The sequence below is a fragment of the Heterodontus francisci genome, unplaced genomic scaffold, assembly GCF_036365525.1.
Source record: "Heterodontus francisci isolate sHetFra1 unplaced genomic scaffold, sHetFra1.hap1 HAP1_SCAFFOLD_184, whole genome shotgun sequence".
NCBI classification, from domain to species: Eukaryota; Metazoa; Chordata; class Chondrichthyes; order Heterodontiformes; family Heterodontidae; genus Heterodontus; species Heterodontus francisci.
In genome coordinates, this window is record NW_027141723.1 from 1,882,178 (window position 1) to 1,906,560 (window position 24,383).

General features: G+C 44.1%; 1 non-coding gene across 1 annotated transcript; it reads left to right on the forward strand.

The window, feature by feature from the left end:
* The first annotated feature begins 23,152 nt into the window (after nucleotides 1-23,152).
* On the forward strand, nucleotides 23,153-23,234 carry trnas-gcu (transfer RNA serine (anticodon GCU)). The gene has a single exon. It is a non-coding gene; the product is annotated as a tRNA-Ser (tRNA).
* The last annotated feature ends 1,149 nt before the right edge of the window (nucleotides 23,235-24,383 follow it).

Sequence of the window (24,383 nt, forward strand, 5' to 3'; positions counted from 1 at the left end):
ACTTGGAGAGGTTTGAGTTAATTAAGGAGAGTGAGCATGGATTTATAAATGGGAGTTCATGCTTGACTAATCTAAGTGCATTTTTTGATGAACTAACAGAGCAGCTTGATGAAGGGAATGCAGTGGATGTTGTTTATATGGATTTTAAGGAAGCGTTTGACAAGGTACCACATAAAAGTGGGGTTTACAAAATTGAGGTTCGTGGTATAGGAGGGTCAGTGTCCAATTGGATAGAAAATTGTTTTAAGGACAGAAAACAGCGAGTCTTATGAAATGATTCTTTGTCAGACTGGAGGATAGTCGACAGTGGTGTTTCCCAAGGGTCAGTGCTGGAACCACTGCTTTTTGTGCTAAAGATAAATGACTTGGATCTTGGAATATTGAGTCGAATCTCAAAATATCCCGATGACAACAAACTTGGAGGAGTGGCAAACAGTGAGGATGATATGAACTGCCTGCAACAGGACAATGATAGGCTAGCAGAATGGGCAGACAGGTGGCAGATGGAATTTAATAGTGACAAGTGTGAGGTGATGTATTTTTGCATAAGGAATAGGGAGAGGCAATATTTACTTAATGGCACAGTTCTAAAGTGTGTGTTGGAATAGAGGGACTTGGGGTTCATGTGCATCAATCTTTGAAGGTGGCAAGACATATTGCGAGAGTGGTTCGCAAAGCATATGGGATCTTGGGCTTGAAAAAAGAGGCATTGAGTACAAAGCAGGGAAGTTATGCTGAACCATTATAAAGCTCTGGTTAGGCCCCAGTTGGCGTGTTGCTTCCAGTTTTGCTTACCACACTTAAGAAAGAATGTGAGCGTCCTTGAGAGGATGCAGATGAAATTCACCAGAATGGATCCAGGGATGGAGGATTTTAGTTACAAGGTTAGGTTGGAAAAGCTAGGGTTGTTCTACCTGCATCAAAGGAGAGTGAGGGGAGAATTGATAGATGTGTTTTCGGCTATGACAGTTTTAAATAAGTTGGCAAGGAAACATTGTTCCCGTTAACTATTGGTACAAGGACTAGGGGACACAGATTGAAGGTTTTGGACAGGAGATACAGGGGGAATGTGCGCAAGAACTTTCTGACAATGATTGGTGATGATCTGTAACTCGCTGCCCACGGGGGCAGTGGAAATGGAGACAATCGAGGATTACAAAAGGAATTTGAATGGGCACTTGAAGGAAATAATTTTACAGGGCTATGGGGATCGAGCAGACAAGTAATAACTCGTCTCCACTCCTAGTATTTCTAAATCCCACACATTCACTATAATGTGAACAATTCTTTCCTGTTGTGTCTCTCTCAGATTTGTAAACTTCACTGTATTGGAGTGAAGTGACATCTACTGGCAAGAAACAAGAACTGCCGTGATGAGATCAGCCATGATTGTATTGAATGGCAGAGCAGGCTCGAGGGGCTGACTTGCCGACTCCGGCTCCTCGTTCTTATGTTCATAGAATCATACAGCACAGAAGGAGGCCATTCGGCCCCATTGTGTCTCTGCTGACTCTCTGACAAAAAGATGCAATTAGTCCAACCCCCTGCCTATTTCCCCATAATCCTGGAGAATTTCACTTTGAAATATTAGTCCAATTCCTTTATGAAAGTTATAATTGAATCTGTTTCCACCACCCTGTCAGACAATTCATTCCAAATCCGAATCAGTTACTGGGTAAAAAGATCTCTCCTCACCTCCCCTTGACATTTTTGGCCAATTATTTTAAATCTGTGCCCTCTGGTTACTGACCCCCAGGACAGTGGAAACAGTTTCTCCCTCTCTACCCTATGAAAATCCTTCATGATTCTGAACACCTCTATTAAATCTTCCCTTAACCTTCTCTACTCTGAAGAGAACAATCCCAGCTTCACCAGTCTGTCCAGAGAACTGACACCCCGCATCTCTGGGATCATTCTAGTAAATCTCCTCTGAACTGTCTCAGAAGCGTTGATGTCCTTTCTAAAGCCTGGTGCCCAGAACTGGACACATTACTCGAGCTGAGATCGAGCCAGCGACGCCCACATCCCACGAACGAATAAAAAAACGCTCCCGAACCAGTCCCCAATTCTTATCCATTTATTGACGCCGTTTCGGGAAGCCTCACCGGGAAAAGCTTCACCACCGCCATCCGCAGGGATACAGATGGGATTGTTCCATCTTATTGTGGCCCTGAGGCCCTGCTCCAGCTGTGTGAGCCCGCAAAGTCTTCTCGCACATTGTGAATATCCAACTCCGAACCCGCAGCTCTTGCTGCTGACAAAGCTCTCTACCGCGCCTGCGCGCCCCGCTCCTGTCACAGACAGGGCGGATTCTAAGCCGCTGAGCATTCTGGGTATAACACCTGTCATTAATGCTATTCTTTCAGCTGAAAGGTTTTATGACGTACATTTCATGACCTGGAATCGTCGTGAGTGTTTTCTTTTGCACCTGTCAGTGCTTCACTTTGTAGCCATGAGTTTCTGGTGTGAGAAAGTGGTGTTTAACTCAGTATATTTCAGTTTTTGGTCTGTGACTGTGGGTATTATTCAGTACTTGTTTGTTTCTGCTATTGCTCTGTGAGTTTCACCACATATCTTTCAACAACTTGTATGTGAGCATCAGCTTTTGTCTATATCTATCAGTTTCTGAGAAGTGAGAAAGGGTTTGATTCTATCCCTATCAGTTTCTGTTACATGCATGTGTCTTTAATCTGCACCTCCTCTGAGTGTGTCTTCTTCTCTGTACTTGTAGGTGAGTATGTGTTTTGCTTTGTATCTCTCAGTCTTTGAAGTGTGAGCCTGGGTTTGTACCTAATTTCCTTTGTACCTTGCAGTTGGGATATGAAAGAAAGATTTTTACACGTTACCTGCCAACCGCTGCTACGTGACTGTGGGTTTCACACTGTATCTGTCAATTTCTTGTCTGGTAATGCGAAGTTTACAGTGTACCTGTCAGTTTCTTGTATGTGAGTGTTGATTTCACTCTGAAAAGAATCATAGATCATAGAATAGTTACAGAACAAAAGGAAGTCTTTCAGCTCATTGTGCTTGTGTTGCTTCCATGCACGAGCAACTCAGCTCATGCCACAGACTCATGTATTCCATGAAAACATGCAATTTTTCCACTTCAGATAATTATCTTATACCATTTTGAAAGCCATGGTTGAATCAGCCTCCATCACACTCTCAAGCAGTGCATATCAGATCTTAACCACTCGCTGTGCAAAAGAAGTTTTTCCTCATGTTGCCTTTGGTTCTTTTGCCATTCACCTTAAATCGGTGTCCTCTGGTTACAGAGCTTTGAATAATATTCCCCATTGCTTTCTCAGCACTGATGTATTGTGAAGCAGGAGACAGCCAGAAGTCCCACTGAGCCGCACTGACCCCGAGCTGAGAATGAAATGAGATGAAGTTCAATCTTTCACAGCGAGATGCTGCAGAGAGATGAGACCCGAATCAAAGTGAGACTTTCTCATACTTTTGCTGAATTTCATTTCAAACACTCCTTGTACTCTCTGCTAATGAAGCCTTAAAAAAGGGAAAAACAAAATGGCACTCAAACTCACCACCCTGAAATTAAAAGTTTAATGTTTGACTGACTGAACTGTCACTTCTACTCGGTCTCTTATTGGATGGATGCAACTGTATTCTTCAACGCAGGGGTGGCATTCAAATCCTCCCATGGGTCCACATGTCAGACTGAGTTCCATGTTGTAGACTCAAGCAAAGGAAATCTGTTCAGTTCCAAAACTATCAGTGAGTTGAAGCTCATTACGATCATCATCATCAGAGGTCAGAACTACCTGGTGAAAGATGACAATCTGAAGAAGGATCCACAATTATTCAAAGGCATCGACAAAGTGAAAAACAAGAAAATCGATGAGTCAATGCAAGCCATACAGCAGAAACACTGAAGAATTCCATTCCATTCCAGTCCAGAACCCAGTCCTGTTGTTTTTGGAGTCAGGTCACAATTACTGCAACAACTTTATATTCCCACTTGGCTATCTGTACATTTAATTAATCAAGCTCTTTGAATCCAGCTCTCTGGTCCTCAAGCAGGCTCCATATGGAAATCAATTCCGCCTTCTGCAAGGCTGAAACCAATCAATTACCTTAAACTAAAAATGCCAAAGAAGAAGGGCTTGTCTAGGATTTGAACCCAGGATCTCTCACACATTAATTAATCACTCACCCTAAGCAAGGATCATACCCCTAGATCAACATGCCACTGTTATCAGAACTTCCTTTTAGCTCCTGTGGAATTTCACTGGCAGCCAAAGCCGACCATCCATTTTTTTTCAGAGCAAAGCAACATCTTGCAAATTCTGAAATAAAAACAGAAAGTGTTGGAAATGTTCAGAAACTCTGGCAGCATCTGTGGAGAGAGAAACAGAGTTCACCTTTCAGGGCGTTTACCTTTTGTTTGAGCCATCCTTTCACACTGCTTCTGTCCACGCAATCTCACTTTCTATTTTATCTAGATTCCACCCACTCACTACCTAAATACATTTGTCATGAATTCCTCATATCTTTTAATAATGACAATTTTATATTTCTGGCCTTTGCTTTGGACTCCACCACAAGTGGAATCATGTCTCCATCAACCCAATCAAACCCATTCACTATTTCCTCACATTGCAATGTTTCTTTCACCCTGACAGACGATGGAATTTCTGCTGCTTGATTGCAGTTCTTGCTTTCTGCCAGTAGATGTCACCTCACTCCAGTACAGTGAAGGTGACAAATCTGAGAGCACACAACAAGAAGTAATTGTTCACGTTGTTCATTGTTCAGTGAACAGGTCCCTCTATTCCTGCACACTCTTTAGAACTGTGCCATTAAGTATATATTGCCTCTCCCTATTCCTTCTGCTAAAATGCATCACCTCACACTAGTCACTATTAAAATCCATCTGCACCTGTCTGCCCATTCTGCTGGCCTATCACTGTCTTGTTGCAGGTGGTTCATTTCATCCTCACTGTTTGCCACTTCTCCAAGTTTGGTGTTATCGGCATATTTTGAGATTCTACTCTATATTCCAAGATCCAAGTCATTTATTTGTCGCAAGTAAAAAGCAGTGGTTCCAGCAGTTACCCTTGGGGAACAGCACTGTCGACAACCTTCCAGTCTGAGAATGAATCATTTATTACGACTTGCTGTTTTCTGTCCTTAAGCCAATTCTCTATCCAATTGGTCACTGACACTCCTATTCCATGAACCTCAATGTTGTTAATCACCCTTATATGTGCCGTTTCTTAAAATCCATATAAACAACATCCACTGCATGCCCTTCATAAACCTTCTCTGTTAGTTGATCAAAAAATGCATTTAGATTAGTCAAGCATGAACTCCCATGTATAAATCCATGCTCACTCTCCTTAATTAACTCAAACCTCTACAAGTGACTGTTGATTTTTTCCCTGATTGTTCTTTCTGAAACCTTACCCACCACTGCTGTTAATCTAACTAGCCTGTAGTTACCCGGACTGTCCTTACACCCTTTCTTGAATAAGGGTGTCACATTTGCCACTGTTTAATCCTCTGACACCTCCCCCGTATCCAGGGAAGATTGGAAGATTATAGCAAGCCTTTCTGTTATCTGCATCCACATTTCCTTTCGCAATCTGGGATGAAAGCCATCCGGACCAGGTAATTTATCTTCCTGAAGCATAACCAGCCTTTTCAGTACCTCCCTCTCTCAATTTGTACCCTCTCCATTGCCTCTACACTCTCCACTTCTCCTGATATTTTGTCAAATTCCACTTCCTTAGTGATCATTGATACAAGGTACTTATTAACTAGATTAACATTGCCCTGCAGCAAAAAGTATATATTGCCCTCTTTGTCCCTAATGGGGCCCACTTCACCGCTGACTACCTGCTTATTATTGATATACTGCTCGAAGATTTTTGGGTTCCCTTTCATGTTGACTGCCATTCTATTCTCGTAGAGATACGGAATAAGCTAAATATAGAAGATATAAATATTTCCCATCCTTGGGTGAGGTGGAATTTTTTTATACTGTGAGTGGTAATGTCCTGACCCATGAGTGTGGTGGAAGTAGAGACAATCAATGATTTGAAAAGGAAATTGGATGGATACCTGAAGCAAAGGAACTTGCAGGAGGAAAGGGATCGAGCAGGTGAGTGGAACTGAGTAGTTGGCTCCGATAATTGCTGCAGTCACTGCGATCCCCCTTAATTTTGTACAAGGTGACAATGTTTGCAGCACGCATGTTTTGAGCCCTTGTTGAGCTCGACTATGGAGGGCTCACTGTCCAGTTCATCCATGACAGGGAAGTCTGGAATGGCACTGAGAGCGACTTCAATGACAATGTTCTCCGTTATGTAGAGTTCAAGATAATGCTCCACTCACCTTTCCATCTGCTTGTTAGGTTCAGTGATGATCACCCCTCTCTTTGTCTTCAAAAGGTGCTGATTTAGTTACTACTGGGCCCATTGCTTTCTTAATTCCTTCATACATCCCTCTGGCATCCCCGGATTCATCAGCAGAGTTTTAACCAGTATTGATTGGTGCAGTGCCGAGCAGTCTGCAGAGACTTGATTCTGGCAGCTCTGAGAGCATTTAGATGTTGTTTGCTGGGGACTTGTTTGTAGTTCATGAGGGCTCTCCTCTTAGTTACAGTAACTGACTCCATTTCAGTCCAATAAGCCTCAAACCAGTCAGCATTCCTCCCATCTCTTTTCCTATACACAGTGAGTGCAGAGTTATAGATGGTGGTGTGCGGATGATTCCACTTTGACACTGCACTGAGGCCTTGAGCATTGTTGTCTGAAAGAGCCTGATCAAGGATGTTGAGGAACTCCTGGGTCCTTTCTGGATCAGTGGTTCGGCAAGTGTTGATCAGAAGGCGAGCTTTCATCATGGATGGATGAAGCTTCCTTGGCTGAAGCCTGACCTTGTTACACACCAGGGAGTGATCAGTGTCACAGTCAGCGCTGTGATAGCTGCGAGTGATGAGGACACTGCTGAGGGTGTTATGTCTGGTGAAGATAAGGTCTAGCTGGTGCCAATGGCATGATCTCGGATGTCTCCAGGACACCTTGCAGCACAGCTTGACCTGGAAGTAGCTGTTCATCACACAGAATCCATGGTGACAGCATAGCTCCAGCAATCTCTGTCCATTTTCGTTCATCTTGCCAATCCCCTGGTGCCCTATGCACATTGGCAAAGCTCTGTAGTCAGTACCCAAGCTTTTGTTGAAGTCTCCTAGAAGGTACAGTCCCTCAGTGCTGGGAATTCTACTCATGGCAGTGTCAAGTGTCACATAGAATTGATCCTTGACATCTGGGGTGGAGGTGAGTGTCGGGACATAGATGCACATGAGATTAACTGGGCCCACACTTGTTGACAAGTGAAGAGTAAGAAGTCTCTCTCAGCCTACTGTGGGTGGTTCACTCATCTGAAGTGGCGTGTATTTTACTGTGAAACCCACTCCATGCTCACGAGTTGCCTCTTGGGCTTTCCCCTGCCAGAAGAAGGTGTAGTGTTTCTCTTTGAGGGATCCACTTTGAACAAGTCTAGTTTCTTGCAGCACAGCAATGTCCACATTGAGCCTTGTGAGTTCCTTGTCGATCAGAGCTGTCTTGTGTGTGTCATCAACCTGCAGAAGGTTGTCGGTAAGGCCAGGACACATGGTCCTTACATTCCAGCTTGTGATGCGAAGGACTGGTGTCTTCTTTGTTGAGTTTGTTTTTCTTGGTGCATAGATAATCAATCCGCCTGTTGAGAGATGACTCTCTAAGCTCCAAGCACCCATTGAAGCAAGCAGGTCGTGGCTTCACAGCAGCTAACTAACTGGGGGCTGCCCAGCTTGGAGTGAATGGTAGCTATCCAATGAGACACTAAGAGCTCTCCCACTGTCCGAAGTAACCCCTGGCGCTCATACTCTGCACCAATTGAAAGAGAGCTTATAATCAGTAACTGTTTATTCCCGGGTTGTGCTCATGTTTAACCACAAAGCTGGAGTGTCCTCTCTAGGGCACAGGCCTGGGCAAACAGTATGGAGACCCTGAGCATCAGGACCCCCTCTCAGCATTGCTCGTATTGTCCAAAGGAAAGGAAAAGCCAGTACTGTTTGCTACCAGCTCTGCTGTCGGAGTTGCTGGAAAACTGCCTGATAAGTCACAGGGAACCGCCTCCAGGACTCCACTCCGGATTTACTGTCCAGGTTTACTGCCTCAGCCTTCTTATTTATTTATTTAGAGATACAGTACTGAAACAGGTGCTTCCAGCCCACCGAGTCTGTACCGACCATCAACCACCCATTTATACTAATCCTACATTCATCCCATATTCCTACCACATCCCCTCAATTCCCCCACCACCCACCTGCAATAGGGGCAATTTACAATGGCCAATTTACCTATCAACCTGCAAGTCTTTGGCTGTGGGAGGAAAACAGAGCACCCGGCAGAAACCCACGCAGTCACAGGGGGAACTTGTAAACTCTGCACAGGCAGTACCCAGAATCGAACGCGGGTCACTAGAGGTGTGAGGCTGCGGTGCTAACCACTGCGCCACTGTGTCTTCTCGAGACAGCCCTTGAGAAGTGAGACTTTTTGCCCAGAGATGGGGCTCTGTTTCTTGGCATCAGGATGGAACCACACACCAGTGGGCCTGTCTGACATGCACAAGGATATCACACACTGCCCCATCTCTGGTACAGATCAGAGTCAGACACTGAACAGATTGCAACCCACAAGGACATCACAACCTTCCCGCTCTCTGGGACAGGTCAGTGTGATACACCAAACAAACAGCACCCCACAGGGACCTCATAAATGCCACGTCCCTGTGACAGATCAAGGTCAGACACTGCAAATATTGCAACCACAGGAACATCACAAATTGCCCCATCCCTCGGACAGCTCGGGGTCTGACATTGAACATATTGCAACAACAAGGACATTACTGTATAACTCCCTCCATTCTGAAAAACAAGTATTCACCCTACTTTTTACCCTGCAGCCAATTTTGGATCCACACTGCCACTGCCTCTTTAATCCCATCTGCTTGAATTTTGTTAGCAAGTCATAGAGAGATGCAAAACTGAAACAGGCCATCCGGCCCACTGAGTCTGTGCTGACCAACCACCACCCATTTATAGTAATCCTACAGCAATCCCATCTTCCCTACCACGTCCCCACCATTCTCTTACCTACACTAGGAGCAATTTACAACAGCCAATTTACCTATCAACCTGCAGTCTTTGCTTGTGGGAGGAAACCGGAGCACCCAGCAGAAACACACACAGTCACAGGGAGAACTTGCAAACTCTGCACAGGCAGTACCCAGAACTGAACCTGGGTTGCGAGAGCTGTGAGGTTGCAGTGCCAACCACTGTGCCATTGTGCTGCCCCAAGTCTAGTTTATGGTACCTTTTCAAACACAATTTTGATGTCCAGACACGTACCATCAACCTCACCACCCTCGTCAACTCTCTCTGAAACTTCATCAAAGAAATTAATTCATTAATTATTTCAGACACAATCTTCTGTTAACCAATCTGTACTGGCTGTCGTTTATTAGCCCATGTTCTACCAAGTGACAGTTAATTTCCTCCTGGATAATTGTCTCTAAAAGTTTCCCCACCACCGACATTAGACTAATTGGTCTGTAGTTCCTGGGTTTATCTCTCTTTTTAAACAGGGCTGTAATATTCACAATCCTTGCAGACTTATCTTTTAATTCTGGAAAGTCTATTGCAGACAATCACTTTGGGCATGACTTTAACCAATTAAAGCAACAGGATACTTGATTAATAAGTCCAGAACTTTTATTGAGAGTAAAATAGTACTTAATAATTGAAAGTAAAATTATACTTAACAAACTTGGGGAATATAACTTGACAGCTCTGGGGACTGGTCGAGCTTGGTCTCAGAGCGTCACGGTCCTCTTTGTCCAGTCTAGATCCCTCATCAGGTGGAGAACTTGGTCGATGATCTGAGCCTTTACCCCTGAGATCTTCTAGTGTTCCTGCACACTGAAACCTGACAAGACCCCTACTTTTAACCCCTGGATCGCCATCACACCACCATGTAAAATAATAATTGGTCCCAGCTGTTGCTAGGTACATTTAATTAGTTCTTAATAATGTCTTCCACGAACAGTCACCTGTCCTCAGAATCTCAGACATGAGGACAATGGAGTGGTTTCACACTGTCTCCCAATCTGATCTGAAACAAGTTTCCTGTTCATTAAATCAAGACTCTTGAAGGTCACGATGTGGCATACCATGGGTTTTATCAGGGGTCCGAGAAAGGTCCATTGTTTGAATAAATTTAGCTGAAACTGCCCTTTCCCACAAAGACACAGAAACTCACAGTAATTAGATTGAACTAACTTTAAATGAAAACCCATTCTCTCTAAAATGTTTATTGATTCATTAATTATAACTCAATCAAGGTTCATTACTTTTACAATCATCTGTTTCAGGATGGGTAGCTACTCATTAATTATACAGGATTTAAACATTAGTACTGAACACAAAATGGTTCCTTTGGTCATGTGTTAATTATAAAATGGCTTTCGCAATGTTGTTAGTTATGACAATGGATACATTATAAAAATGGTCAAGTTAAACTAAGATCGAACTACCCAAGCTTACCTCCATCCTCCAGTCCTCTGGCATCATTCCCATATTCAAGGATGATTGAAAGATTGTGGTTCGAGTCTCCTCTATTTCCACCCTGACTTCCCTCAGCAACCCAGGATGCAGCCCATCCAGACCGGGTGACTTTTCTACTGTGAGCACTGCTAAACTTGTAATTGTCTCCTCTTTATCTATTTTCATCTCCTCCAAATTCTCCACTTCCTCCTTCTTTACTGTGACATTTGCAGCACCCGTTTGTTTTGTGACAGATGAAATCTACTTAATTAGTGCCTCAGCCACACCCTCTGCCTCCACAGGATCTCCTAATTGACCCACCCTTTCATTGACTGTCCATATGTTGGTAAAAGACTTCAGTGTTCCCAGTTATGTGACCTGCTAATCTTTTCTCATACATTCTCTTGCTGATCTCTTTTCCTTTTTCAGCTCTCCTCTGTACTTTCTGTATTCTGCTTGTTTCTCTACTGCATATGAATCCTCACATGATTTCTCAGTGAATGGTTTTTGAACTATTTTGTAAAAGGATTTAATTTTGTAAATTTCTCCCTAGCTCCCCTCATGGTCAGGCAGAAAGTTTAACTGCTGTGTTTTCAAACAGCAACAGCTTTATTTGAAAAGCCATTGGGACAGGATTCCGGGTTTTAATCCAGTCACAAATCTGGTTCTGACGTCTTGTGGCTCCAGCTGTCACATGACCTGTCAGAGGATGACCTCATCATTGACCCAGTCATGGAGCTGTGGGTTGATGTTTAAATTGTTTCAAAATAATTTTCCAGAAGGACAATCAAAATGAATCCATATATAAAAGGTAGATTTTGTGAATTTGTGCTCCCAGTGGAAATTCCTGCAGAGTCTGCTGGTTTTCATATCCCCAATTCCCCACAGGAAGCTCTGTGCTCGGAGTCTGTATTCATTACATCAACATTATACAGAATCATTTCATGGGAGACCTCAGTGTGAATTGTAGACAGGTGGGTCAGTTTTAACTTTCAAAGTAACACAGAAGCAAAATACTGCTGATACTGGAAATCTGAAATAAAAACAGAAAATGCTGGAAATACTCAGCAGGTCTGGCAGCATCTGTGGAGAGAGAAACAGAGTTCACGTTTCAGATCTGTGACCTTTCATCAGAACTGAGCTGAAATTGTCTGAGGGACTGCGATTGTGGAATCAATTTCGGGGTCAAAGACATTGTACTTGGTAAGGATAGGAAGATGGAGATTATTAAGTATAGTGCAGAAATATAGATGCTTTTACATTATTTTAATCAAAATTGATTTAAACTTTGTGCTCATGAATCCTATCTTTTGATCACAATGACACTGATAACAATGGAAAAAGCAAGACTTGCATTTCACGACCACAGGACATTGCAAAGCCTTTTAGAGCCAATGAAGGAAGGACTTTTCAAGTGTCGTCACTCAACAGTACAATAGAGTACCCTACAATAAAGATGTGTAAGATTCTCACCACACAACTGCCACACAATGACCATTACAAACAAGAGAGAATCTAACCATCTCCCTTTGACATTCAATGGCATTACCATCGCTGAATCCCCCACTCTCAACAACCTGGGGGTTACCATTGAGCAGAAACTGAACTGCAGTAGCCAGATAAATATTATGGCTACAAGAGCAGGTCAAGAGACTGGGAATCCTACGGCAAGTAACTCACCTCCTGACTCCCCAAAGCCTGTACATTAGTCAGGGGTATGATGGAATACTCTCCACTTGTCTGGCTGGATGCAGCTCCAACAATACTCAATAAACTCAACAGGACAAAGCAGCCCGCTTGATTGGCACCCCATTTACAACATTCCTGCCCTCCATCACTGGCACATAGTGGCAGCAGTGTGTACCATCCACAAGATGCACTGCAGCAATGTGCCAAGGCTCCTGAGACAGCACCTTCGAAACCCGCGACCTTGATCACCTAGAAGGACAAGGGCAGCAGATGCATGGGAACACCACAACCTGCAAGTTCCCCTCCAAGCCACACACCATCCTGAATTGTAACTGTATCACCGTTCCTTCACTGTTGCTGGGTCAAAATCCTGGAACTCTCTTCATAACAGCAGCACATGGACTGCAGTGGTTCAAGAAGGCAGCTCAGCACCACCTTCTCAAGGCAATTAGGGATGGATAATAAATGCTGGCCTAGCCAGTGACACCCACCTCCCATGAATGAATAAAAAAAATGATAATATCCTGTAATCCTCCAAAGTAGAAAATACAGATGGAAATGAAAAATAATAAAACACAGTCAGCCTGGATTTCACAAAGAAAGACTTGATTAACCTTATCTTTGAAAAATCAACAGCAAGAGTAATATAGCAGATGTAGAAGAGTTTAAGTTAATAAAGCCTCATCCATTTATGTGCTTGAACCAACAAATTGTGGGTTAACAAACAAACACACTAACTGACAGAGCTGGATGTTGTTCTTTCTAAATTACCCTAAAGTAGGTTGTTAATGAGTTAAAGCTTCAGGTTCCTGCAACCAGAATAGCCATTGTCCACTATCAGTTTCACTGTTACAAATAAAGGGTGGAACATTCATCGTGAATCTATAGAAACAGTCTGGTCCTGCACACTGCAGACACATCCACGTCATCACCAACCAGCTCTCCTATAATTGGTGCAGTTATTTGACTTTGCCCCATTCGCTCCATGGAATTACTTTTAAAAGATTTTAAATTCCAAGAAGTTTTGTTAATGTTCAGCCTTTGAGAAGAAATCATTCCCTGGCCACAGTGGAGAGAGCATTAAATATAAAACTGTAGATTACCAGGTAACACAGTGAAAGCTGATCAGCTAATCTATAATTACTTACTTTTCTTACTTTTGCTCTTGCTATTCAGTTTTTCATCATTTTCAGTTCCTGACTCCGGATATTATTGTGATTAAATGTGAAAAGATGCACTGTGTCTCAGCCCCGGTATATTGACTCTTTCTCTGTACAGTGCTGTGTACACTCAGATACTGACACTGTCTCTCCCTCCCTCCATTTTCCAGCCCTGACGGTGCAGAAAGCGCTGCTCAAAGTTACACATTCTGACTGTTTGCAGTTGATTAGTGAGAGATTATTAACGTATCCTTCTGCAGCGCTGCCTCGGTTAATAACAGCAGATAGAAGTCACATTTCAGGTACAGAAACAGACGCATCAATTATTCACTCTTTCCCAGTGTGAGTGAGGCCGGGACAAGCAGCAACATTCCAGCCCCACACTCTGCAATTACCCAGCACCAGCGGAAAGCAGTGAATACAGATTCAATCAGTGGGTTAATGTCCATTACAGGGATGCAAGATTCCACAGCCCAGGACAAACATCCCCATACACCGAGAACAAGCTCAGGAAAACCCGGGGGAGTTAATATCCCAGTCACTGAGCATTCCAGTAACATTGAACATTTCCTGAACTGAGTGAACCTTTCAAAGTACAGAAGTGAGGACGAGGTCAAAAACGTCTGAACAGTTGAGGTGACTGAGTGGTTTCAGCTTCTCTGTTCAGGTTGCAGCTTTCACTGGAGGCATGTGTTTAAATCCCACTTCTGACAACTTGATTTTCAGTTACTTTGCAGAGCTTCCTTGAAGGTTTGAGGTAGAGTAAATACTGAGGAACTGTTTCTAACTGCTGAACGGTCAATAACCGAAGGTTACAGATTTAAGGTGACTCACAAAACCAGAAGGAACTTGAGGAAAAATTCCTTTCTGCAACGTGTGGTTAGAATTTCAGTTATGTGGATAGATTGGAGAAGCTGGGGTTGTTCTCTTCAGAGAGGAGATTTGATAGAGGTGTTCACAATCATGAGGGGTCGTGACAGACCCGATAGAGAGAAACTGTTGGTAGAAGGATTGAGACTCGGGTAAAAGCTGTGGCTCAGTCGGTCACACTCACCTCGAAATCACAAGCTTCTGGGTTCATATTTCACAGCTGACACTCCAGTGCAGCACTGAGGGTGTTGAAGGTGCTGCCTTTCAGGTGTGATGTTAAACCAAGACCTGGTCTGCATGTTTGGGTGAATGTAAAAGATCCCATGCTGCAATTTCAAACAAGTGAAGAGCAATTCTCCCTGGTGTTGTGATCAATATTTGCCCCTCAATCAGATCAGTTGGTCATTATCACATTGCTGTTTGTGAATATCAGCTGCAGCATTTCTGACATTACAACAGTGATTACACTTCAAAAGTATTTCATTGTCTACAAAGTGCTTTGATATATCCAGTGGCCTTGAAAGGTGCTATAGAAATGCAAGTCTTTTCTTTCTTTATCACAACACATTGCTGTGTAAAAAATGGTTCTTCATGTCACCTCTGGTTCTTCTCCAATCACCTGATATCTGTGTCCTCTGCTTACTGACCCTTTTACAACAGGAAACAGTTTCTCCTGATTTAAACTATTGAAAACGTCCATGATATTGAACAGATGTGTCAAATCTCTTCTGAATTTTCTCTGCTGCAAGGAGAACAACCCCAGCTTCTCCAATCTCTCCACATAACTGAAATCCCTCACCCTGCTACCTTTGTGGTAAATCTCTTTTTTATTCTTTCATGGGATGTGGGCACTGCTGACACAATGTGATTCCTGTCAATGCAGCGGTCCGCTGACATCATCGGACTGTGCCAAGCTGCTCATAGGCACAGCTACATCTTGCCAGGATTAAGTGGCACATGCGTAGGATGATGTCATTGCACAGCGCCAACATCATCGCATATCTGCGCCTGGTCATTCTTCGCACATGTACGCTAAAGCGTCATCGGGTATCCAGCCCCTCACTCAGCTAGAGGACGCGGCTGAATAGGAGACTTTGAGGCTGGAGCTCTCCCCCCTCGGCAACTCGCTCCAGGCCTCGACGCTTCCTCCCCTCAGCCGCTCGCTCCACACCTCGATGCTCCCATGGACAATTGTTCCCCGCCCGCGTCATCCAGCTCTATGGCCGCTTGCTCTCTGCCCCCCAACCCCCGCTCCAGCCGCAAGCACTAGGCCGTGCCACTTCCCTCCTCCAGGCCACTCACTACTCACTCCTACGTCACACTTTGCAGCCCACCTTGCTTCTTCGGGCGGCACGTGGAGACTGGACAAACGTGGGAGCAAGTAGCCGAGAGAAGGGAAGCAGCGCAGCCCAGAGCTAGCGGCTGGAGGGGAGTGGGGGGTGGGGAGTGAGCGAACGACTGGAGAATGGGGTGACATGATCGGGAGACAATCGGCCAGGGAAGTAGGCGGGGGAGCAGCGAGGTCTGGAGCGAGCGACTGTGGAGGGTGGAGGCGGCCGGTGCAAAGCAGGGGGAGAAAGCGAGTTGTGCCACTTAGTGGTTGCGTTGTCAGCAAACGCAGCCTTTATTGTCCATCCTTAATTGCCCTTGAGAAGGTGGTGGTGAGCAGCCTTTTTGGAGCTGCTGCAGTCCATGTGTTGTACGTAGACCCACAGTGCTGTTAGGAAGGGAGTTCCAAGATTTTGATCCAGTGACAGTGAAGGAATGGTGATATAGTTCCCAGTCAGGACAGTGTGTAACTTGGAGGGGAGCTTGCAGATGGTGGTGTTCCCATTCATCCAATGTCCTTCTAGGTGGTCGAGGTTGGGAGTTTGGAAGGTGCTGTCGAAGGAGGCTTGGTGAGTTGCTGCAGTGCATCTTGTAGATGGTACACACTGCTGCCACTGCTCACTGGTGGTGCAGGAAGTGAATATTTAAAGTAGTGGATGGAGTGCTGATCAAGTGATATGCTTTGTCCTGGATGGTGTTGAGTTTCTTTGGTGTTGTTGGAGCTCCACTCATCCAGGCAAGTGGGGAGTATTAAATCACACTCCTGACTTGTGCCTTGTAGATGGTGGACAGGAGGTGAGTTACTTGCAGCAGAATTCCCAGCCTCTGACCTGCTCTTGTAGCTACAGTATTTTTATGACTGATCCAATTCAGTTTCTGCTCATTGGTAACCCACCGGATGTTGATTGTGAAGGATTCAGCAATGGTAATGTCATTGACTGTCAAGGGGAGATGGTTAGATTCACTCTTGTTGGAAATGGTCATTGCCTGGCATTTTTGTGGCGTGCATGTTACTTGCCACTTATCAGTCCAAGCCCAATCTTGCCCAGGTCTCTCTACATGTGGACACGGACTGCTTCAGTATCTGAGGAGTTACTAATGCAACTGAACATTTTGCAATCATCAGTGAACATTTCCACTTCTGACCTTATGATGGAAGGAAGTTTATTGATGAAGCAACTGAAGACGGTTGGGGCCTAGAACACTACCCTGAGGAACTCCTGAGCGATGTCTGGTACTGAGATGATTGGCCACCAACAACCAGCACCATATTCCTTTGCGCAAGGTATGACTCCAACCAGTGGAGATTTTTCTCCTTGATTGCCATTGACTTCAATTTTGCAAGGGCTCCTTGATGCCCTTGGCAAGAGCAGTCACTGTCACCTCAACACACCTCCTGAATTCAGCTCTTCTGTCCATATTTAGGCCAAGGCCATAATGAGGTCAGGAACTAAGTGGCCCTGGCGGAACCCAAAATGAGCATTGGTGAGTAGGTTATTGCTGTGTAAGTGCTGCTTGATAGCACTGTCAGCGACACCTTCCATCACTTTACTGATGATCAAGAGGAGGCTGATCGGGCAGGAATTGACCGGGTTGGATTTGTCCTGCCTTTTGTATACAGAACATACCTGGGCAATTTTCCACATTGCTGGGTAGATGCCAGTGTTGTAGCTTGGCGGGCGGTGTGGCTAGTTCTGAAGCACAAGTCTTCAGCACTGCAGCCAGGATGTTGTCAGTATCCAGAGCCTTCAGCCATTTCTTGATATCATGTGGAGTGAAGTGGATTTAGCTGAAGATTGGCACCTGTGATGCTGGGGACCTCAGGAGGAGGCCGAGATGGATCATCTACTTGGCACTTCTGGCTGAAGATGGTTGCAAATGATTCAACCTTGTATTTTGCACTGATATACTGGTCTCCCCTATCATTAAGGATGGGGATATTTGTGGAGCCTCGTCCTCCTGTTAATTGTTTAATTATCCACCACCATTCAGGACTGGATGTGGCAGGACTGCAGAGCTTTGATCTGATCTGTTGGTTGTGAGATCACTCAGCTTTATCTATTGCATGCTGCTTCCGCTATATGACATGCAAGTAATCCTGTGTTGTAGCTTCACTCATTTTTAGGTCTGCTTGGTGCTGTTCCTGACATGCCCTCCTGCACACTTCATTGAAGCACTATTGCTCCCTTGGCTTGATGGTAATGGTAGAGTGAGGGATATGCCAGGCCATGAGGTAACATATTGTGTTTACATACAATTCTGCTGCTGCTGATGGCCCACAGTGCCTCATGGATGCCCAGTTTTGAGCTGCCAGATCTGTTCATTTCTTCCCTCAGATATAATTGAAAAAAAAATTCTGAAGAAATGCATGAACTAAATAAAAAGGAGAGAGAAATAAATACTGACAAAATGGATGGCAGCATTTGGAAGGTAAAAATATTTCAGTTTTATTATCGATGAGTGAGAGGAATATATCACACTTTGGGGCTTCTGGAAGTGGATTTACTGATAATCTGGGGAATTGATAGGAAGCTGCTTCATAGTTGGTGGAACAAATTCCCGCCTTTGGGGTGGAGCCAACAGCTGCATCCGTCCAATAACAGACAGAGTAGAAGTACTGTATCAGGCCTTGTTAACTCAGTTGGTAAAGCATGAGACTTTTAATCTCAGGGTCTTGGATTTGAGAGCCTTGTTGTGTGGTTGTTCTTCCCTTTTTCAGTCTTTATCAGCAGAGAGTTCAAGGATTGTTTGAAATTAAATTCAACAACATCACCAGATTGCAACTACTCCCACCCCGCCCCCTCCCAGTGTAATTGACAGAACTCTCAACCTCTGCCTTCCCCCTTCCCCTCCCTCCCAGAACTGCGACAGGGTTCCCCTTGTCCTCATTTTCCACCCCACCTGCCTCCACATCCAAAGGATCATCCTCCACCATTTCCGCCACCACCAGCGTGATGCCACCACTAAACGCATCCTCCACTCCCCTGTCAGCATTCCGAAGGGATTGTTCCCTCCGCGACACCCTGGTCCACTCCTCCATTACCCCCAATACCTCGTCCCCTTCCCAAGGCACATTCCCATGCAATCGCAGGAGATATAATACCTTCCCTTTTCCCTCCTCTCTGCTCATTATCTAAAGCCCCAAACACTCCTTTTAGGTGAAGCAGCGATTTACTTGTACTTCTTTCAATTATGTATACTGTATTCACTGCTCACAATGCGGTCTCCTCTAAACTGGGGAGACCAAACGCAGATTAGATGGAACACCTCTGCTCAGGCCGAAAGCATGATCCTGAGCTTCTGGTTGCTTGCCATTTCAACACTCCCCCCTGCTCTCATGTCAACATTTCTGTCTTTGGCCTGTTCCAGTGTTTCAGTGAAAATCAACCCAAGCTCGAGGAGCAGCACCTGACCTTTTGATTCGGCACTCTACAGCCTTGTGGATTGAACATTGTGTTCAATAACATCAGAGCATGACTGGTGTCAGGCAACCACAAGCATTAACACACTCTTTGCATTTCTCCCAGGACAGCTTTGTTATTTAATCTCTCCTGCCCTCTGCCCTATCAAACACCTTCCCCTTTGTTCTCTCCCACATGCCCCTCCCCTTCACTTGTTTAAAACCGAATTATTTTCTAACCTGTGTCAGTTCTGATGAAAGGTCACAGACCAGAAACAGTAACTCTGTTTCTCTCACCACAGATGCTGCCAGAGCTATTGAGTATTTCCAGCACTTTTTGTTTTTATTTCAGATTTCCAGCATCTGCAGTATTTTGCTTTTATTGTGTCAGAAAGTCTTTCCTTGATTCAGGACTCTGACCTCTCTCCAGAATCTCTCTGCTAAAGATTGAACTTTATCTCATTTCACTCACAGCTCAGGGTCAGTGTGGCACAGTGGGACTTCTGGTTGTCTCCCACTTGACAGTCCAAAAGTACTGAGAAAACAATGGGGAATATTACTCACATGTTGTGTTCTGTAACTTTTTACAAACACTTTAATGTATATATTGTCTTCCAAAGCAGTGACAGAATGGTGGCTTTAGTGTGTTGTTGAAATAGCTTTGTTGAGTTCGTGTTGTACTAACAGTTAAACAGTTCTTGATTCAATCCCAGGTTTTGGCACTTTCAACCTCTCCTGTGTCTTTTTCTTTGGCTCCAATTGTCAAGCTGCATGATTTACTCTGAAATTAGCACCAGAGAACCAAGGCACCAGCGAGCATGAGGAGCTGAAATTAGCACAGATCAAATCCACTTAATATTTCTGACTGAAGATGGTTGCAAATGCTTCAGCTTCATCTTTTGCACTGACGTGCTCAGCACCACCATCATTGAGGATGTGAATATTTTTGGAGCCTCCTCATCTTGTTAGTTATTTAATTATCCACCACCATTCACGACTGGATGTGGCAGGACTGTGGAGCTGTGATCTGATCCTGAGGGAGATATCCGTGCGTGGAGTGGCGGGATGTATGGAGAGTGATCCTGAAGAGGGTGTCCGAGCCTGGAGTGGAAGCTTTCTGTGGAGGTACAGGAGTAGGCCATTCAGCCCCACTGTTTTATAAAGGTTTAGCATAACTTATTTGCTTTTACTCTATGCCTCTATTAATAAAGCCAAGTGTCCTGTTTGCTCTTTGCAACCTTTTCAAACCTTGATCAAAAAAGATTGGTGTACATTGTCTCATTCTTCCTCCCAAACTGTATCACTTCACAATTTTCTGTGTAAAATGTTATCTGTTGTGTGAAAGCCTATTTTACCAGTGTGTTTAAGTTCCTCTGAAGTGTGTTACTGTCACTGGCATAGGACGAAATTCACGAGCATTCTTTGATGCTATCTCCGTGGAAAGAGCAATCTTACACACTAGCTCAAATTGGGATTTTGTGTGTTTGGTATCTTTCCTCATCCACCAATATAAGCACAAATCTGTCTCATAATGTACGGTCTAAGAATGTGCCAATGTTGCAATGTGGTGATAAATTCTTCAGTGTCACAATGTACTCACCAACTGTTTCACTACTTTTCTGATTTCTGGATCCAAGTTTGTAGCTTTCCGCGATCTCTAGTGGCTTAGGGTTGAGCCTCACTTCAACGAAGAAACGGAAAGTTATGATTTAAAGATTACACTGTCGATCATTCACATCTCTGTCTTCTCCTGAACTTCGAGTTCAAATTTGTTTGTGACGTTGAGACACACGTTAAGACAGCACAGTCTTTGTCTTTGTGAAGGAATTGATTTGGGAATGGCTGTTTGAAACTGTCCCTTCTTGCACAGAAATTCAGTGCAAATACTTGATCACTCACAATTTCCTTGAGAGAAATTTGTTCACAATCGCATTCGACACGGAAACTGCCTCAGCATTAATCTCACTGAAGCAGAATGTGACCGTGTTGTCTGTTTCAGAATGTTGGTGCCGTTATTTGTCGCTTTTAACCGAGACCGGGACACAGGGAAAGGTTCATCCGAGTTTGGAATATATTATCATTCAGGAGGAAGAAAAATCAACAGCAACCAAATAAGAAAACCCAGTCTCCAGATTTGAGAATCTGGAGATCCGCTTTGCGAAAGTGAATCAGAGCAGAATGAAGGGTGAACAGTCCAACTGCCCAGAAGAGATGAAAACACGGCTCAGTCAACACGTTCCCCTGGTTTATGATGCTGGAACATTCCTCACACAGAAATGATTCAACCCAATGACAAACATTCTAACAGCTGATAATTTATGCTTCTGATTTAAGGACTGTCTCATGTGGTTACCGAGTGACGACGAGAAGATATTAAACTTTGTTCTATTCAATCTAGCTGTGATGATGTTTGAATTTTTCTACCTTTTATAAACAGTATTTGAAGGATCTCGGTAACAATGTTCAGTGTTGATGAGAGTGGGGTCTGGGTGAGAAGCTGCTGAGTGTGACAGGGTCAGGACTGGATGCAGGAAGTTCTCTGACAGTCTCCCTCTATCTCTCTAATGGGTTTGAGTTGATTTACGACTGGTAGCTTTTATTTTACTTTTCTTATTTAGAGATACAGCACTGAAACAGGCCCTTCGGCCCACCGAGTCTGTGCCAACCAGCAACCACCCATTTATACTAATCCTACATTAATCCCATATTCTCTACCACATCCCCACCATTCTCCTACCACGTACCTACACAAGGGACAATTTCCAATGGCCAATTTATCTATCAACCTGCAAGTCTTTTGGAGGTGGAAAGAAACCAGAGCACCCGGCGGAAACCCACACAGACACAGGGAGAACTTGCAAACTCCACACAGGCAGTACCCAGAACTGAATCCTGGTCGCTGGAGCTGTGAGGCTGCGGTGCTAACCATTGCGCCACTGTGCTGCTGTTGGTGTTTTGATAAATGAAGGAAGTTCCCTCCACCCATTTTTTTTGGACAGACAGTGTGGTATAAGGATGTAAAGGGTTAATGCTGAAGATAGTTGGATCAACCCCTCCCACTGTCAGAGTGGAACAGTCATATGAGATGAAGTTTGGGAGAAGAGAGAGCAGCACCAAGGATATTGTGTAAATTCGAAAAGAGTTCTTAATTCTTTCAGCAGGAACTGTGTCCAGAAAATATCGAGAAACTCACAATTTTATTATTCAGGAGTAGGAACACAGATATTAATTCCAAGTGACAGTTCTGGGACCAATTAACAAAAAAGTAGAGAACAATATTGCTCACTGATTGAAATCCCCCAGTGAGGAGACAGTTAAACAGGTGATCTGTTGGGGCATCCTTCGATCCAAGGTTTCAGCAACATTTAATCTCCATTTTTGGTGAAATTCTCTGTTATTTGCAATTTTTTTTATCAGCTTTGATGGGCGAGTGAAAAAACTGAAAAAATTGAACAGTTCCATCCTTTCTTTTCTTCCTTCTTCTCTTCTTTCCATCAGTTTCTCTTTTCTGTCCCAGATCAAATAATGATGAGAATCCCAATTTAATCTGCTGTTTCTGGTGTTTTATCCATTCCAATCAAAATTTCAACATTCCAATCAAATCTATTTGTTATTCCACAGTGTCTCTCCATGTGTTTTATTCTGTTGTATTCTCTCACAGTCTGTTTGATGATCAATGTAACATCTCACTCTCTGTTCTGGTGAAGATCAGAAGCAGTGATATCTGTTTACACCACCCGACAAGTCGGCCTGATGCTGTGGCTCGCTGATCATGTGGGGTTAAAGCAATTCTTTCAGTCAGTTAGTTCAGTTGTCATTTCATGAGAAATTCGGTCATCATGACTTCGTCAGTGACCTAATGGTTCAGGTGTCTGAGTGATGTTAATCATGATGTGATGAAATGATTGTATGTTCCAGTCTTTCCGTGGTGGGTTTTCACACTGAGTAGAAACGTGTTGGACATGGTCTGGAAATGTTTCACACCGCTCCATTCCCAACTTCATTTACTGACAGAAGATATATTTCCATCATTGCACAGCTGGCTGCATAGCCAGAAACTGTGCTGAAGGTGACAGCTATGCCTCTACAGCTGACAAGGTGGCCGAGAGGTTAAGGTGATGGACTGCTAATCCATTGTGCTCTGCACACGTGGGATCGAATCCCATCCTTGTCGCTAGTTTATGAACTGTTTAGTGTTTCGTTTATGTTGGGGGAGTTTATGTGTGAAGTCAGCCTCGAAACCTGTTCTTGTCAATGTCCAGACAGTGATTCCAGAATTTGTTATACTTATTTAAAATTGAGACAGACAATTGGAATTCTTCACTCAAACTGCACTGGAATGAAGATCAAATAGGGATCACGAAACGGAGCAGGATTTTTCCTCCCCTCCTTCCTTCCATCTTTACTTTCTCTGTATTGCGCCAAGTGAAAGACACATGGGAAAAGCAAATGGCGAGGGAGCAGATGCCGAAAATTATCCTTTGGCAAGAAATTTATTTTCAAATCTTCTTGATAGATTAAGTGAGTGAGCAATGCTTTGGCAGATGGAGTTTAAAATGACTGGTCATCTACTACCTACGATAGATCAGAGTGTTTTTTTGTAAGAGGTGAGTTGTTAGAAACGGTGGAGGAGCAGAGACCCGAATACTGAATTAATAAAAGCTAGTGGACTGGTAGAAAATAATGTGAAAAGTGAACAGAATCTGAAGATTGGAACTCATGTTGCAGTGATATAAAGCTCTGTGCTCCTGAAGTAAATGTCCAAGCCCAGATTGTGGGGAATCTGTGGAGAGTGATTTGGTTTTTATTCATTCTTGGGTGTGAGTATCGCTGATAAGGCGAGCATTTATTACCCATTTATATTGCCGTTGAGAAGTTGGTGGAGAGCTGCCTTCTTGAACTGATGCAGTCTTTATGGTGCAGGAACACCCACAGTGCTGTTGGGGAGGGAGTTCCAGGATTGTGACCCAACAACAGTGAAGAAATGGCGATATCGTTCCAAGTCAGGATGGTGAGTGACTTGGAGGGGAACCTGCAGGTAGTGAGTTCCCATGCATCTGCTGCCCTTGTCCTTCGAGGTGGTAGCGGTCACGAGTTTGGAAGGTGCCGTTGAAGGATACTTGGCGAGTTGCTGCAGTGCATGTTGAGATGGTACACACTGCAGCCACTGTTTACTGGTTGTGGAGGGATTGAATGTTTAAGGTGGCGGGTAAGGTGCCGATCAAGTGCACTGCTTTGTCCTGGATGGTGTTGAGCTTCTTGAGTGTTGTTGAGTGGGATGTATTCCATCACACTCCTGACTTGTGCCTTGTAGATGGTGGAC